An 18321-nucleotide genomic window follows, 5' to 3' on the forward strand; every position below is an offset into this window, starting at 1 on the left:
GATATTTTCATCAATATCTTAAAAATCATTTGTTTTTACATACGTGTGCCTGAGTGAATGTATGTATACCATATGCATGCAGGGGCCTGGGTAGTCCAGAAGAGGGCATCAGATTCCCTGAAACTAGAGTTACAGTGGTTATGAGCTGCTGCGTGGGTGATGGGAACCAAGCCTATGTCTTCTACAAGAACAGTAAGTGCTCTTAACCGCTGAGTCATTTCGCCAGCCTCTTATCAGTTTGACTAAAGCTGAAGTTCTTTGTTGTTGAAAACATACCTAGTGATACAATGATACACGTATAAATGTAGATAATTTTCTTTCTTTTTTTCTCCACCTACATTTTTGTTAACGTAGAACTGGGAATTAAACCCAGGGCTCTTTACAGGCTAGGCAAGCACCTCTCTCCCCAGTCATTTCTTTTCTATTATTGATGGGAGTTTTGTGAGATAGAATTGGTCAGAATTGGGACTGAAGATCTAGCTCAGTGGGTAAAGTGCTTGTGCGGGCCTAAGCCCCACGCAGAATGCTGGCCATGTTGGTGTGCACCAGAACCGCACATAACTCTGCCCCATGCAGAATGCTGGCCATGGTGATGTGCATCCAGATCCACATACTTCTGCCCCATGCAGAATGCTGGCGAAGGTGGTGTGCACCAGAACCACATACCTCAGCCCCATGCAGAATGCTGGCCATGTTGGTGTGCACCCAGAACTGCATACCTCTGCACTCATGCAGAATGCTGACCAAGGTGGTGTGCACCCATAACTGCATACCTCTGCACCCATGCAGAATGCTGGACATGTTGGTGTGCACCCATAACTGCATACCTCTGCACCCATGCAGAATGCTGGACATGTTGGTGTGCACCCAGAACTGCATACCTCTGCACTCATGCAGAATGCTGACCAAGGTGGTGTGCACCCATAACTGCATACCTCTGCACCCATGCAGAATGCTGGACATGTTGGTGTGCACCCAGAACCACATACCTGGGGAAATGGATAAAGATGGGCGCCCACTGGCCAGCCAGCACAGTCAAAATGGTGGACTCCTGGTTCAGTGAGAGACTCTGTTGCAAAAGAGGGGAGCAACTAAGAAAGGCTTCTTAAGAACTTGACCACTGGCCTCCACATGTACATAGCATAGGTGAGCAACTCCCCCCACATGAACATACATGCATACAATACACACACACACACAATTTTTTAAAGAATTTCTCAATCTCTGTGATTATTGGACCAACAACGTGGAGAATTTAAGAAAAAAACTCATGATTTAAGCATCCCAAGTGTCAATAATATTTTTTTTAGAAAACAATATAAAATCATCGCATATAAGAATACTCAAAGTACATACAGCTTAAGGTATAGGAAAGTGTTCGAGAGGTGGGGCAGTTAATATAAAGAAACATCGTGAACATGAGCTATCAACCAACTTTCAAAAGCTGGTGGCTGGCTGTGATGTCCTGTCCTAAAGGCTCACTTAACTTTGCATCTGCAATTCTGTGTGCTTTGTACTTTTCTGAAAACTGACCTTCTAAATGCCATAAGCTTCAGGCCCTACAAAACCTGAATCGGTCCCTTCACGCTGGGAGCATCCATTGTGTAGCCAGATCTCCTGGGAGCTCACCAAGTACTCTGCTTCCAAGACTCAGCTTTAGGATTGGAGCCCAGTGATCCAGGAACAAAAGAACGAGCAATACAGAGCCGACACAAGCCCTTTGGGGTTTGCGAGGCCATTCTGGTTTCAGCACGGTTGCTCCTTTCTCTGTGTGGGAGTTTTTTTGGGTGTGGATGGCTACAGGACCATACACCATCCACAGCTCCCGTTTATACGTATTTGAGGCTCTTGCGACCTCATACACCAGCGTGGAGCTATCCGTCTGAATGCGTTGCAGGTCCAAACAAACAAACTCTTCGCATCGTGTTCAAAGTCCTGAAAAGAATTCACCGTTCTCAGGTTGATGGCTCTCCAGCTGGGTGAGAGCACACAGCTGTCAGTCATCCCAAAGGCATTCGTCTTTGTGGTGAAGCCCCCTGAGCTGACATCAGAAGTCCGGATCCCACAGAGGGGGCTATAACTCTGCCTATCTGATGAGGTTGCTGTGGTCCAAATGCCACTTCACTCCCCACTTCTGCTTATGCGTCTCCCCCTCCATCCTGGCTTTGGGGGAGGTTGCCATGGTATCCTGGCTTCATCTCCTTTTCGGTTGAACTTGAAAAGAAAACCTGTTTGTCCCTTTATGCTCACATATTTTTTAGTTTCGCAGTGGCAGCTGGTGTGCTGGGGAGTGCTGGGGTCTGACGCCGGTTCGAGTGTGCTCCATCCTCTAGAAAGTTCCTGTGTGGTAAAACTTGCCCCTAAAATGGCTGTGCTGGGTGATGAGACATCTAAGGGTGAGGGCTTAGTGAGTGGCCTTATTATTGGGATGCTGCCTTACAATTGTATTAATGGTTCTGGATTAATTTATTCTCAACCCCCACTCAAAGCCGTTGAGAATAAAACCAATTTCTGAACCACCCTCTGGCTTCCCCATAACTCCACCGTTCAGATGCCACCCACCATGAGCCAACACTGGTGACAGGCCCTTGAATCTCAGTAACTATGAGTTAAGTGAGCTGCTTTTCTTTGTAAAGTTCCTTGGCTCCAGGTCCTTTATTACAACAACAACAAAATGGGCTAAGGCAAGAGGTGGGATGAACTGATTCTTACTAAGCAGTCATAGGCCATGCTGTTTGCCCTGTTTCCTCATATCTCCCTCTCCATATAAACAGACTGAGGCCGGAGGATGAGGAGGGGTGGCCTGCTCTACCACCTCTGCCATATTCCCTTGAGAAGGGGTCTCTCACTGAACCTGGAGTTAGGTCAGGTAGCCAGCACATCCCAGCAATTTTCCTATCTTTGCTCGCCACAGCTCTGGAGTTACAGGCGTACATGCCACCAAGTCCAGCTTGTTATGGGGTGTTTGGACCTGAACTCGGATCCTCAGGCTCATATGGTAAGTACTCTTACTCACGGGGCCATTTCTCTGGCCCCATGTTCCTGCTTGCTTGAATTTTTTCTGATTAAACATATGATAAACACATGATATATTTATTTCTCTTTTTGAAAACATGACTATTCATTCCATGTTTCCTTCTGACCTTTCTTTTTTTATTTTTTATTTTATGGGCATTAGTGTTTTGCCTACATGTATGTCTATGTGAGGATGTTGGGGGTAATCAGAGACCACGTTCATTTCCTGGCCACCCAGACCCGAATAATCACACAGAAACTATATTAATTACAATACTGTTTGGCCTATTAGCTTAGGCTTCTTCTTAACTAACTCTTACATTTCAAATTAACCCATTTCTATTTTAATTTATGTATCACCATGAGGCTGTGGCCTACTGGTAAGGTTCTGGCATCTGTCTCCTTCGGCAGTTACATGGTGTCTTTTTGACTCTGCCTACTCTCTATCTTTATCTCTGGTCAGATTTCCTGCCTGGCTATATTCTGCCCTGCCATAGGCCAAAGCAGATTCTTTTTTTACTAATGGTAATAAAACATATTCACAGAATTCAGAGGGGAATCCTTCATCAGTTGGGCTCCCTGGAACTGCAGATACAGACAGTTGTGAGCTGTCATGTGGTTGCTGGGGATTTTTTTTGAGACAGGGTTTCTCTGTAGCTTTGGAGTCTATCCTGTAACTCGCTCTATAGACCAGGCCGGCCTTGAACTCATAGAAATCCTTCTGTCTTTCTTTTTTTTTTTCTTAAAATTTGTTCTCATTTTTTTATGTGTAGTGGTGTTTTGTCTGCATATATGTCTATGTGAGGGTGTCAAGTCCCCTGGAACTGGAGTTAGATGCTTGTGAGTTGCCATTGGGAACTGGGATTTGAACTTGGGTCCTCTGCAGGAGCAGCCAGTGATGGAACTATGTTTTAATGATGGAGAAAGTGAAGTTATCATTTCACTTTCTTTATATTGGTATGTAAAATGTTTTACTTTCCATGAAATCTGTGATGGTTTGAATGAGAGCGGCCGCCATAGGTTCAGATGCGTGAATACTTAGTCCCTGTTTGTTAGAAATGTCTGTGAAGGATTAAGAAATGTGGCCTTGTTGGAGGAAGCAGGCTTTGAGGTTTCAAAAGACACATGTCATCCCCATGCCCCCTTTGTTCCACTATCATGGACTCTAATCCTCTGAAACCATAAGCTCCAAAGTGAATGCTCTCCATTGTAAGTTGCTGTGGTCGTGGCGTTTTACCACCAATAGAGAAATAATACAAGATCTAATTCTCTGCTTTGCCTCTGTTGTTTATGCTTTGGTGTCGTAACCAAGGAAACTGCAAAATCCCGGATCATTAGGAGTTGGTTGCATGCTTTCTCTGAAGGCATTTTGTAGTTTTATCTTTTGCAGTAACGTCTTCGGTTAACGTTGAGTCGGTATTTGTAAATGATGCCATTAGAATCCAACCACTCACCTTCATGGTGTTACCCAGTTGTTATGACATTTTGGTAAAGAGAATACTGCACTCCCCTTCCCCATCTTTGTACTCTTGTTAAAAATCAGCTGAACATGGCTAGGCTAGGTGGCTCATCTCTTTAAACTAGCACTCAGGAGGTAGAGACAAGCGGATCTCTGTGGATTTGAGGCCAGCCTGATCTACATGGAGAGTTTCATTACATCCAGGACTACACAGAGAAACCCTGTCTATACCTCCACTCCCTCCCCATCAAAAATCAACCAAACATGGGTGCATAGGCTTATTTCCAGTCTTTTACTTTCTTTCCAGCAATGTCTATATCTACCCTTCTGACACTACCATTCTGTTTTGATTACTGTAGTTTTATAATAAGTGTTAAGATTGGCGATTGAGAAGCATAAGTCCTCCAGTTTTGTCTTGTTTTGTTTTCAAGATGTTTTTGGCTCTTCTGAGTCCTTTGTGTTGCCTCTAACCTTAACAATTAGCCTTGCAAGTGATTTTTTTAAGACAGTGGGAATTTTAATAAGGATACATTGACTCTATAGATTTTTCTACCTGTGAACCTGGGATGTCTTTGCACTTACTTAGATCCTCTTTAGCTTCTTCCCACAGTGTGGTATGGTTTTCTGGATACAAGTTTTTGCACCTTCTTGGTTAAATTTATTGCTAACAATTTTATCCTTTTTTGGTGCTCTTATTTATAGACCCGTTTTCTTAATCTCCTCTTTGAATCATTTATTGCTAGTATGTAGAAATGCAAATGAATTTTACACGTTGAACTTTCAGCTTACAGCTTTATTGAACCAGTTTCTCAGTCTCAGGACTTCCTTAGATCCTGTATTTTCTGTCTGCAAGGCCCTTTCATCTACAAATGGAGATTGGATCTGTCTCACTTCGCTTCCTTGTTTCAGTCTCTGGCTAGAATTTCCAGAACAATGCTGAGCAGCTGTGAGGGAAGAAGATTCCCCACCTGATTAGCTGATTGGAGCTTGCTGGTTGACTAGACTGGCTGTCTAGTGAGTCTCCAGAGAGCCTCCTGAGTCCCAGCGCTGGGACTGCAGATGTGTCATGGTGCCTGTTTTTACCCACGCTCGTTACCTGATCCATCACCCCAGCAGCCCTGCTTTTAGAAGTAGGGTGTGTCACTATATAACCCCAGCTAGCCTCGAACTTACCACTTACAGTTTAGCCCAGGATGGCATATGGAGTATTGGGATTATAAAGGTGTGTGTGTTCCATGTCCTAGCTTCCCAGCTGATTCTTTGTCTTTTAATACACATTTATTTACCAATTTCTCACTTGCTTTCTGTGTGTACGAGAGAATTCTAAAAGACCATCCTCCTTCCCCAGAATATGTTATTCCTAATTTATTTTCAGTAAATTTTCTGAAATAATTTTATAAAATCTGTATGTTTTGTTGTGTGTAACTACTACTATCTTTGTCCTGTTCGTGGTCATTTTGTGTTTCAACAGAGATTTTTTAAGTTAATTAATTAATTTTATTAGATATATAGTGCTCTCTCTGCATGTATGCTTACGTGACAGAATAGGACACCAGATCTCATTATAGATAGTTGTGAGCCGCCATGTTGCTTCTGAGACTTGAACTCAGGGTCTCTGGAAGAACAGCCAGTGCCCTTAACCTCTGAGCCCCAGAGATTTTCTTTAAGGCAAAGAAGTCTCCTACCCCAACTCCCAGTGTTTGCAGAAGTGCTCTGTGTGGATTTGGGGATATTTTCTGGCTTTCTGTCCGTTTACAGCTGTGGAGAACTTACATTAGCCTTCACTTTCTGCTTGTGCGGTGTCTGAAAGTTAACCAGAAACAAGGGAATGAGGTAGCGCCATAATGCTTAGGCATTAGACCTTGTCTGTTGTGATGGGTACTGTATGAATAATGGCGACAGTAAGGCTATGGGAATAGCATAATTCAACAAACATGATGAAGACACTTCCTATGCTGATGCTGAAATGTTGTACACAACCTTTTACACCATTACGTAGGGTTGCGCCAAGAGAACAGGTCACATCCTTTACTTGGAGCCAGGGTGGGAACGGTGTTATTAATATCTGTACTTGCTGAGCCACAGCTGTTAGATTAGTTTGTGCTTGGCCAGAATTATTTATACCCGCAGCAGGTTGTTCTTCGATGGCATGGACCCCTTCCCTATCATCTAGGGACACAACATAGACACACGGACAGAGACATAGGTACACAGACATAGGAACACACAGCACAAGTCAACCATCTGACACCAACCATCTGGGCCAGCAGCTCATGCACATGTCTCGTCAATACAGGGCTACGCTCTAGCAGATTTGTGTGCTTGTTAAATTTGCATCAGCCTGATACCTTGAACGGATAGAGCTATGATGCTCATTTTGCCACCTGCCAATAAAAGCAACGGGCTTATGGGAATAAAAACAGCTCGCCTTTGTTGGGATGGACATATCCCAATGGGGGACTGAAGTAAGGGGGGTTGGCTAGCTGACTATAAAGAGAGGTCAAAAGACACTGGGGCCATGCTGTGCTTTCTGCACAATGTGTTGTGATTCTTTTTAACTCTTGGGAAAGTCAGATACAGATAGAATACAATGAAAGCCACTAACACATGGGGATTTCAGTGGATAGATGGGTATAATTGGGTAGCAACATTGCAGGGTTGCCTTCAGGAAAGGGCTACTCACCTGTCTCCAGTTGGGTGACCGATAGATAGCATAAAGCAAAACAACTGATATTTTAAATTCATAGGGGGAGTTGTTGGAGAATATAAGGATAATATTCTCCGTGGAGATACTACTCATTACCCTGAATATGGGCTGTGTGACTGTGTGTACCCAATTACAGTGAGAAGAATGGTGACATTATGGCTTGGAATTTAGGAAAGTTGATGTCTAATAGCAAAAGGACATCTACTAGACAAAGATTTTAGCAGTCTCGGGGCCAGAAGCCTATGGGCAGAGGGAATTGTATGCCTAGTATAAAGAAGTCTCCTGGAGCATGGTGAAGGCTATGTGCCTTGGCTCATACCAACATTGCCACTCTTGATACAGTGTTTACCCATAAGGCTGACTCTCTCACAGATATCCAAGACACTATCTGCTCTGGTCCACCCCCATCTACAGCACTTCCAGGCTCCCTAATGAAACCACATGATGTAGCTGAATGTTTTTCTCTGTCCTGCTGGTCCCCCTTGACCGATTTCTTTCCCGCTCACGGGTCCCTGCAGCCGCTTATGAAATAACTACTCAGTGGCTCAATATCAATTACGATTGTTTGGCCAATGACTCAGGCACATTACTGACTAGCTCTCACAATTGAATTAACCCATTTCTAATAATCTGTATATTGCCACAAGGCTGTTGCTTGCTGGTGATGCTCCAGCATGTAACTTCTTCGGAGGCTACATGACGCCTCCCTGATTCTGCCTTCCTTCTCTCTGCATCTTTGTTTGGATTTCCTGCCTAGCTCTATTCTTCCTCGCCATTGGCTGAAATAGCTTTATTCATCAACCAATAAAAGCAATGCATATTTGCAACATACAGAAGGGTATCCTACAGCAACGTAACTTTCCTTAGCTTCATATAGCCTTTATGATTGGTCATTTGGCCACTATTTTCAGATGGAGGCATCCCACAAATATGGGCCTGGGTAAGGATTTCCCTCCAGACTACTGGGCTGATGAAATACATAGTTCATTTGTGGTTATCCAAGAGTTGGTGAAAACACGGATGGAGGCCTGCTATGAGCCATAATGTTCTGCATGGCCAAGAGAACCGCACCTACTTCCACAGGGTGGCCATGGTAGGGAATTTGTTCTGCAGCACTGAGTTTCAGTGGAAAGGCACAAAACGAGGCTACAGAATGCCAGCAAACATGCCTTCCCATTGCTGGGCGGTGGTGGCGCACACCTTTAATCCCAGAACTCAGGAGGCAGAGGCAGGCGGATCCCTGTGAGTGCAAGGTCAGCCTGGTCTACAAGAGGGAGTTCCTGGATAGGCTCCAAAACTACAGAGATACGAAAAAAAAGAGAAAAGGAAAAAAAAAAGTTGCCTTCCCAAAGGGGAGGGGTATTTAGAGGATGCAGCTAGGAAGCACTGTGGAAACGTGTAACCTGTGCAAAGTGTCCCATCTTTGTCATTGATTGACTGGTGGCACCAGGGTATCCAGCCCTCTGCTCTAAGGCCGAGGAAAAAGAGGTCCAGGTGTTTATAAGGTGCCTCTCATGGGCATTTGCCTGGCAGCCGGGCCTGTCGCCTGCTTGTTGGACTCTGACCGGGAGTCCTTCACAGGGAGCTGTTGGTACCTGGCAGATGCCTTTGCCTCTCTTGTCTGACAGATGTCCTGTTTCTGTCCTCATCGGCCATCAGTCTGGTGCTAGAGGCCTGTTCTTGTCTCCTGGAGGACTGGGAAGGATCGGGCCCAGGGTAGCTGTTGGTTCTTCAGATGGAAGGCATAGATTAAAATACACATTGCCGCATAGGAAACTAGTTTAAAAAGTTTAGTACTTATAGATCCTGGTCAGGGAGGAATCAGTGAGTTGGGAGAGGAGACTATCTCTAGGTCACTAAATGAAAAGTCAAAAGCTTGTGGATAGGTGGATGGAGTGGGAGGTAGAAAAAGGGAGAGAAGTGAACACAAAGCTAGCAGTATATATAAGGAATAGGACGTGGATCATTTTAAGTGCAATACTTGGATGGCCCACATACTAGAAAGACAGGGAAGCAGTGAGCCCAGTTTGTTAGGCCAAAACGCTGCCTATAAGATTCAAGAGTGCAGCGGGCCGGCAAGACAGCATTCCACATCATCCTATCCCTCCTTCTGCCTTCTGCATTCTGGCTTCCCTGTCTTCCAGGATGTTCCCTGTGCTGTAGAGGGGGTGGTATAGCTGTCTCATTTAGGCTGTGAGTTCAACAGCCTCTTTGTCTCAGCACTCTATCAGCCTCGGCAGTAATGGGGCCCACTGAAAGAAAGGGCATAAATGTAACTATTTAGAAAGCAGTTCACAGGTACAGAATGTCCCTTTAGCAGAACAATGGAAATAGCTTTCCCTGCTAGGACCTAGGACCTCCTAATCACAGGCCATGCCTATAGCACCAGGTCAACAGTACCAGATGTGAATCCCTTCCTTTGGCGCATGCAGCAAATCCAAGCAGAAAGGAGTTGGTTAACCTTATAATGGGCATGCCATTACTGTATTCTTGGGCACATTTGGCCTGGGAGGTGAGTAGTTTAGTATACAGTGTTCACAGCTGGGTAAAACTGATAACGGCATTTCCCCTCAGTGGCTGGCAATAGCATCTTCCAACAGTATGAATGCTAGCCCACAGGGAGGACGCTCTCAGTTCAGTTCCAGCTTAACTTCCCAGTGTTCTGCCGTCGAAGCACGTGATATCTCCAACAATAGTGTCTTACCATTCTAGCTCTGGTAGGCGAGAATAACAGTATCAATAGCTCATACTGTCTGGGGGGACTCTGTGGCCAGCAGTTCACCGAAAGGCAGCCTGCCCCTGGCCCTGAGATCTTCCTTTGTATCCTTATGGATCCTGAGAATGGCTTTCCCCACGGGTGTGCTCTTCTAATGCCCGTCAACAATCTTTGTTGTCATTCCCTTTGTAAGGACCCTCATTTCTCTTCTGCATGCATCTTCTAGAATAACAGGCACGGGGGAGCTCTTCAAAGCCTGCATTCTCCAAACGCCCCACGCCCTGGGCTCTTCCACCCAGTGCTTTCAGTTCGTTTTGTTTGTTGGACTGTTAATGCTTGTGCCAGGGGGTCGTGGCTAATGGATCTGTTTTCAGTGTTTTCCACAAACACCCTGGGTAGCTGCTCAGTGAACTCTGGCTAAATAAAGGCAAGTCCTTTAGGCCAGTACTGCAGGGAGACAACAGACAGGAGGGAGACAGTAAGTGACCAGAGTCCATGAGCCGGTGTCGCTGAGCCTCTGCTGTGGTGTTTCAGGCTGCCACGGAGCTAGAGAGTAAGGGTGAGCTGGATCCAGGATAAGTTAAACACGCCATGAGGCTCTCTGATCAAGAGTCAAGGTTTGCCTGGTTTGGTTTTCCTTATTAAGCACTCACCAGCTGCTGCTTTAATCTTCTGACTGAGTTCCAGAGTCTAAGAAAATTGACTCTTGACAGTTTTGGACAGTGTTTACTGTTTTAGTAGAGGGATTTTTTATTTCAGGTACTAGAGATCAAACCCAGGGCCTCATGAACACTGCGAAAGTGGTTCCCTCTAAGCTGTATCCCCAGTGTTGTGTTTTTAACATGACAATATTTGCCATGAAGATGCCTTTTTAGTTTTCAAAGTATTTTAGGACAGATATGACTTTTTAAAAATGGTGTGTGTGGCCAGGCGGTGGTGGCGCACGCCTTTAATCCCAGCACTTGGGAGGCAGAGGCAGGCGGATCTCTGTGAGTTTGAGGCCAGCCTGGTTTACAGAGGGAGTTTCAGGACAGGCTCCAAAACTATACAGAGAAACCCTCTCAAAAAACAAAAAAATAAAATAAAACCCAAAACAATAATAACAAAAATAACAGCGACAAAACGGCATGCATACGAGAGAGAGAGAGAGAGAGAGAGAGAGAGAGAGAGAGAGAGAGATAACAACTGCTACTAACAGTTGCTCTGAATCAGGAATCCAGAAGTGTTTCACCTACATGGTTTCACCTTGAGGTTACCATCTACATGACGGCTAGATTGTTGTCATCTGAAGTCTGGACTGAACTGGAGAAGCCCCATCTAAGCTCACGCACGTGCCTGAAGCTCCTACATATGTCTGGTGACAGAAGGCTTTAGTGCACACTGGTGTTCTTGTTTTTTTGTGCTTGATTTTCACTAGACTTCCTGACTCTGAACTTAAAATTTTAATCAACTGGCTGGGCGGTGGTGGCAGAGGCAGGAGGATTTGTGAGTTTGAGGCCAACCTGGTCTTCAGAGCTATTTCCAGGATAGCCAGGGATGTTACACAGAAAAACCCTGTCTCAAGAAAAAAAAAATCAGTCAACCCACCATTAAAAAAGCTTCTCTGCAGCAGAAGGGGACCACAGACGGTCCTGACTAGTCAAAATGCAGCAAACAACTGACCATGTGGTTCCCAGCCCCAAAGGATACATCTGCAACACAACTTCTACACTTAAGACTCGGGGAACATCTGGGAAGAGGGAGCACAGAGATTGCAAGAGCTAGGGGACTTGGAAGTCTTCTTGGAGAATGTGCTTCCTAGCTATGACAGGGAAACCACACCCACGAAATCTCAACAACATGGCTGCCTGAACAAGACTTGAACAATTCCAACAGTTGACATCCCAACGCAGATGGGGGAGGTCTCCAGGTCTCGTGGGGCCCCACCCCTAGAGGAAGAGCACAAGCAGCTAACACCTGCTGAGAAAGGAGGATTAGCTTTCCATCAGGGTGAAACCCCCAGTGGAGAAACACCAGGCAGGCAGCACAGAAGAGTTTCAGCAGTTTGTATTTTTATGCTGACTTGTTATATGTTTATATTGCCCTGGATTTGGGAGGGGACAGAGGTTGAAGGGACAGGAGAGAGGAGAGGGAGGGGAGAGAGAGAATTATATTTTAATTAAGTAAAAAGTTTAAAGAGCAAAAATTTCATCAATTTGGTGATGTGGGAGTGTCATATATCAATCTATTGATTTCATTGGTTAAGCAATAAAGAAACTGCTTGGCCCTCATAGGTTAAAACATAGGTGGGAGGAGTAAACAGAACAGAATGTTGGGAGGAAGAAGCTGAGTGAGGGAGTCACCATGATTCTCCCACTCCAGGCAGACACAGGTTAAGATCATTCCTGGTAAGCCAGCTCGTGGGCTACAGCAGATTATTAGAAATGGGCTAGTCCAGGTGCGAGAGCTAGCCTAGAAAAGGCTAGATAGAAATGGGCCAAGCGGTGTTTAAAAGAATACAGTTTCTGTGTAATTATTTCGGGGCATAAGCTAGAGCTAACCATGTGGGCAGCCGGGTGCCGGGGACGCAGCCCCGCCGCTCGCGTTCCCGCCGTTCCTATTACAACAATTTGGAAATTTCTCAGCTGTCTTTTTTAGCAAACTGTTACTCTGATTCCCATTTGCTATGGTTTGACAAAGTGCCCCCACCATGATGGTCTCTGATCAAGTCTTGATCCTCTCCTGGGAAAATGATGGAGGTTTCACAAGGTGAGCCCTGGTGAGAGGGTTTAGGTCGCTGGTCGGGGCGGAGGCATGCCTTCAAGCGGGTTGTGAGGCCACAGTCTCCTGCTCTTCCTCTTTCATCTCCCCATCATGACCTGAGTGGTTGTATTCTCTGCAGACTCCATCATGACCGCTTGTTTCAGGCCAGTCAGCAATGGACCAACATTGTTCGATCATAGACCGAACCCCCTGAACCCATGAGCCGAAATAAGCCCTTTCTCTGCAACTATTTGCTTTAGAATCAGAGCCCTGGCTCCATTTATAGCCCCCTCCTCCTTCCTTCCCTCCCTTCTTTCCGCCTCCTCCTCTCTCTCCCTTTTTCTTTCTTTCCCCCTTTTTTTGTCCTTGGTAATTTGTTAATCTGCCAGTTATATTTTCATCTCAGACACTGTCATTTTCATCTCTAGGAGTTCAATGCAGATCCTTTGAAAATATCTCCCATGTCTCTATATTTAAGCTTTTGACCATATGGAGTGCAGTTACAGTAACTGCGTTAACGTCCTTGCTTTCTAAGTCTGGTATTTGGGTCAGTTTTGATTGACTGCTACCATACCCCACAAATATGGGTGGTATTTCCCTGTTTCTTTGCCCAGTAATTTTTTGGTTGGATGCCAGTCAATGGGAATTGTACTTTGTTGTATGCTGGATATTTTTGTGTTTCTATAAATACTCTTGAATTTTTCCCCCTAGGATACAATTAAGATACTTGGAAACAGTTTGCTCCTCTTAGATCTGGCTTCTAAACTTTTTTAGGAAATGAGAGAGTCATGTTTAATCTTGCTTATTCCTCACCTCCGAGAGAGGCCATTCTGAGCACCATATCTGGCTTCCTAAGCTGTAGGTCATGTCCCCCAGGGAATTAAATGTGGGGATTGCACAACATTTAGCAAGGGGAAAAGGTTCCTGAAGGTGCAATGATCAGAAATGAGTTCAGATCCAAGGTGCTTTGGCAGAGCTTACCCATGCTGCATTGCGCAACTTCACTGCAGCTTTGGTTCTGAGCATGCAACAGTGTGTGCTTCACGCTGCGTGCTCCAGCACTTTGGCAGGTGAGCGTAGGCGATCCGTTAGTACCGCGGGACCCCCATTTGGCTTGGGGCTGTGCACACACCCCTCTTGTGTAACCATGCATGTGGCAGCCCAGTTCCTTTACCTGTACATGTTATGCACACATACCGATCTCCAAACAATACACCTAGGGATCTCAGAACCCTCTGGGACCTACCTGTATTAGGCTATATACACTCCAGTCTTTTCTCGATGTTATAAGTTAGACAGTGTCTACTCAAGTACATCCCCAGAGTGTCTAGGCATGAAGAATAGAAGCGCCAATCTGGCCTGAACCGGCTTACCATCTTATTCCTATATACAACTGGGCATGTACATAATTAAAGTCAGATGTATTATGGGAAGGGACTTGTTCAGTAGAGAAACCAATATGGAATTTATCAATCAAAATAGAAAACTACCCAAACTACATTCCTTAGTAACCAGTCCCTCCTCTTGAACCCCATGAAAAGGAGCCCTGAATGATAACCAAGGCTCTTGAGTGTCCTCACATGCCCACTGACAGTCTGGACACTGTATCTCCCTGTGATCTGCATTGTTGCTTTGTTCCAAATGAAACTAGGTTTGGTTTTTTTTGTTTTTTTGTTTGGTTTTTTGAGACAGGGTTTCTCTGTGGCTTTGGAGCCTGTCCTGGAACTCTGGAACTAGCTCTTATAGACCAGGCTGGCCTCGAACTCATAGAGATCCACCTGCCTCTGCCTCCCGAGTGCTGGGATTAAAGGCATGCACCACCACCACCCGGCTTTATCTTAGTTCTTTTACAATTCTGTGTGATCTCTGATTTTCAGTTCTTTGGATTAGACACCAAGAGCCTGGAAACATCTGGACCCAAAACCAGCCACAGGCAGCATCATCAGGCAACAAAAACAAACACAGTCTGAGACACCTAAGCTCAGGATGGGAGGCTGGAGTGCCCCGAGCCGCAATGTCTTTTCTGTATTTATGGAGTTTTCGGCTCTTATAGAAACAAAACCAAATACTGAATATTTTCCTACAGTCATTCTTCAGCATGTATTAATTTAATATATATTTGGACTATATTATGTTAGAATGTTTAATTTGGGGAATTGCTATTTGAGTGGCTGACTTTGACTTTCATTAGAAAAATCATTAGATAAATTTTGGCTTGAGATGAAGGTAAAGTTTCCAACAATTTCTGAAAGATCCCTAAACATACTTTTGTTGTTTTGTGCTATGCATTTATGCAATGCTATTCACGAAGATTGATGATTATAAAATCAAAATATTGACCAACTCTGGAGAACATTGACAGCGCTTTTCATCCCACAGTGTCAAACATCCTGCCAAGATTTAACTCCTTATGCAAGCGAAATAAGCACACCCATCTCGCTAACATACAAATCTGGTTCATCTTTAATATGTAATAAAATATGTATATACATCGACATTTATTTAAAATAAATTTCTTGATGATTTATAACCAGTAAATACTCGTTTTGAATATCTACTTTTAATACCTAACATCCAGGGTCACCTGAGAGTTTCTGGAGTAAAAGGGGTTATGAGTTGAAAAGTTTAAGGAACCTCACTTTGTCCAATATCCTTACACCTGTTGTGGATGCTGTTCCTGACTGTGTGGGCACGAGACATTGTCCTCAGCAGCTCCCTGTTCACTTGGTCTCAGGCTTCAGACAGGTCTGGGTGGCACTCTTCTGAATACTCAAGGGGGCGTCACCTAGAGACTACAAACCTCTGTCTTCAAGATTTTTCTTTCTCACGGTCTACCCTGTGAATTCCAACCTCCCCAGCTCGCCTGGGCCCCCAGTCTTATTAAACTTTATTTCATGATGCCAGGCTATTGGTTTATTTTCTAGACTATGTAGCCCAGGCTGGCCTCAAACTCTCTATCCTTCTGCCTCCCCAATGATGGGATTACCAGCAGGCGCTGCCACACCAGACTCAAATTGCTCTTTTGGGAACTGTGCTAACTCTCCTTCCTCTGCCATCCCTGTCTGAGAACACATATCTCTGCCAACAGTACTTATTATCACACTTCTGCAAGACTCTTCTCCATCCAAAGGGTGGAAAGGATACCCCACACACACTGAGCTTTGCATTCTCAGAACAGATTGAGCTCATTTTTCTAGGTTGATTGATAAAATATTGCTCCTCTATTCAAATCTTTTTGGCTGATCTCCTATTTAGTTGTGGTTTTACTCTGGCAACTCCCTAGCTAGAGACATGGAGGCTATCATGTACTTGATAGTAGGCTATCAACTACTTTCTAGTTCCCCCGTCTCTTTTTATTCCCTTTGATATATATGTTTCCAATGAAGTCTTTAAATTTTGATATAGTCAACATGTATAACTTTTTCTTTTTGATAGTTTTTATTTTTTGTTTGTAGTAATAAGGGCGGCGGGGCTGCGTCCCCAGCACCCCGGCCGCCCGCACGGCTAGCTTTACCCGAAATAACAACACACAAACTGTATTCATTTAAACACTGCTTGGCCCTTTAGCTCTAGCCCTTACTGGCTAATTCTGATATCCCGATCAACCCATCTCTAATAAACTGTAGCACCGGTCTTACCGGGAAGATTCTAGCCTATGTCCATCCTGGGTCGGAGCTTCATAGCATGCGTCTGCCTGGGAGCGGGGCATGGCGTCTCTCTCAGGCGTCTGCTCCCGAGAGAAGAGCTGTGGAGTCTGACCTCACTTCCTGTTCCTCCCAGCGTTCTGTTCTGTTTACTCCTCCCACCTAATTTCTAACCAATAAAATGGGCCAAGGCAGTTCCTTTATTAGCCAATGACCTTCCTCCATCATTTCCCCTTTTTCAGTTTAAACAAAAAAAAAAGGCTTTAACTTTAACATAGCAAAATTACATATAACAAAACAGTTTTCAAGCAAGATTACAGTTACAATATTTATATCTATTTTATCTTTTATTGTAACAATGGAAAACTTTAACTATAACTATCTATTCTGCAACTCCATCAAAAACTCCAGAAGAATACAATATTACTTAAGCAAACAAAAAGTAAGCAATTTTCAAATACTCTAGAAATAACAGAGACATCTCGCTGCCTGTACAGTCACCCAAAGTTCCTCTGTACCGTTGGGGCATCCATCTTCGGCCTACAGGCCCATAGTTTCCAGCAGACATTTCCACAAAGCAGGAAATTTCAAAGTCAGTTCAGTCACTATCTGTTGTGTCCTGCAGAATGTCTCACAGACTCTTTCATGAATCAGGAACCCCGAAAGATCATCTCACCTTAGGCAAGTTCAGTAGTCCTCTCTCTGTGGGTTCTCTGTGTCCAGTTTAGGCAATAGTCCAGGCAAGAGCAGTTTCTTGCCCAAATGGCTATCAAACTCCATAACGAGCCTCTTCGATGCCCATCTTCCTCTTGAAGTAGATTGGTGCTGCCAGGAGCAGAGTGTCTCATTGTCATGAAAAGTCCTCAGTTATTAAAACATTAAATGTCCTATTCTGTAATCTTTGAAAGACATGAAGAATGTCTATCTAAAATATATCTATATATATCTAGAAAATCTAACTAACATTACTACAAGCTTTACTATTAACGATGATTATCCATTAACAACCTATATTTCTTAATTATACAGTACATATTTAAATGAACTACACAATCACAATACCTTAATCAAAATCAGAAACACTTATACATATAACAAAATTGACCTTAAATCTCTATCAATAAAGCAAAATCTATACTAATGCAAATTATTCATACCTATATCATATCCCCCTTTAAATGTAAAAGAACGTTTATAAACCATATTTGGGAACATGGGCGCAGTTTTTTCTCTCCAAACTGCTTCCTGCTGAATGGGGGCGTCGTTAATTAGGTCTTTCATGGTATAACCTGTGTGCTACTTTTATCTCAGTTGGCAGTTGAACAAAGCAATTTTCTGAAGGTGTTCACTGAAACCCTTCAGGGGGGCGTGGTCCATCATACCAAATCGGAATAGAAGAAATGAACAGCGTCTTATCCTCTGTGAAAACAAAATAAGAAACTCCTTTCCAAAGTATCATGGCCTTAGATCCAAATTTCAAAGTCAAGGCATCAAAATATCTATGTTGGATTAGTTCAGCAGCATTTATAAATAAATACCTTTTAGCAGCTGTTGCTCCTTCCTCAGCATTCAAACAATTCAAAGAGAGCATAATAGCATACAGTATCAAGATTCTCTGTGTATTTTCCATCTTTGTTCATTTTATTTTAACCTCTATTTTGTTTATTTTTACTTCTAACTTTTTGCTTTTTGAGATAGGTTCTCTGTATCTTTGACCTGAAGTAACTCTGTAGACCAGGCTGTCTTTGAACTCTCAGAGATCCGCCTGTCTCTGCCTCCCAGGCATTGAGGATTAAAAGTGTACACTACTACACCTTGAACTCACAGAGATCTGTTTGTCTCTGCCTTCTAGGCACTGGGATTAAAGGTGTGTGCTACCACACCTTGACGTCACAGAGGTCAATCTCCCTCTGCCTCCCAAGTGTTGGGATTAAAGGTGTGTACTACTACACACAACAACTCTCTTCCTTTTTTTGTTTTTTACTTTAAGAACTTCAACTTTTAATCTGCATATATTTTTAACACACTTTAAACCATT

The sequence above is a fragment of the Microtus oregoni genome, unplaced genomic scaffold (genome assembly GCF_018167655.1).
Source record: "Microtus oregoni isolate MIOR12 unplaced genomic scaffold, Mior012 000028F_ref0000031, whole genome shotgun sequence".
NCBI classification, from domain to species: domain Eukaryota; kingdom Metazoa; phylum Chordata; class Mammalia; order Rodentia; family Cricetidae; genus Microtus; species Microtus oregoni.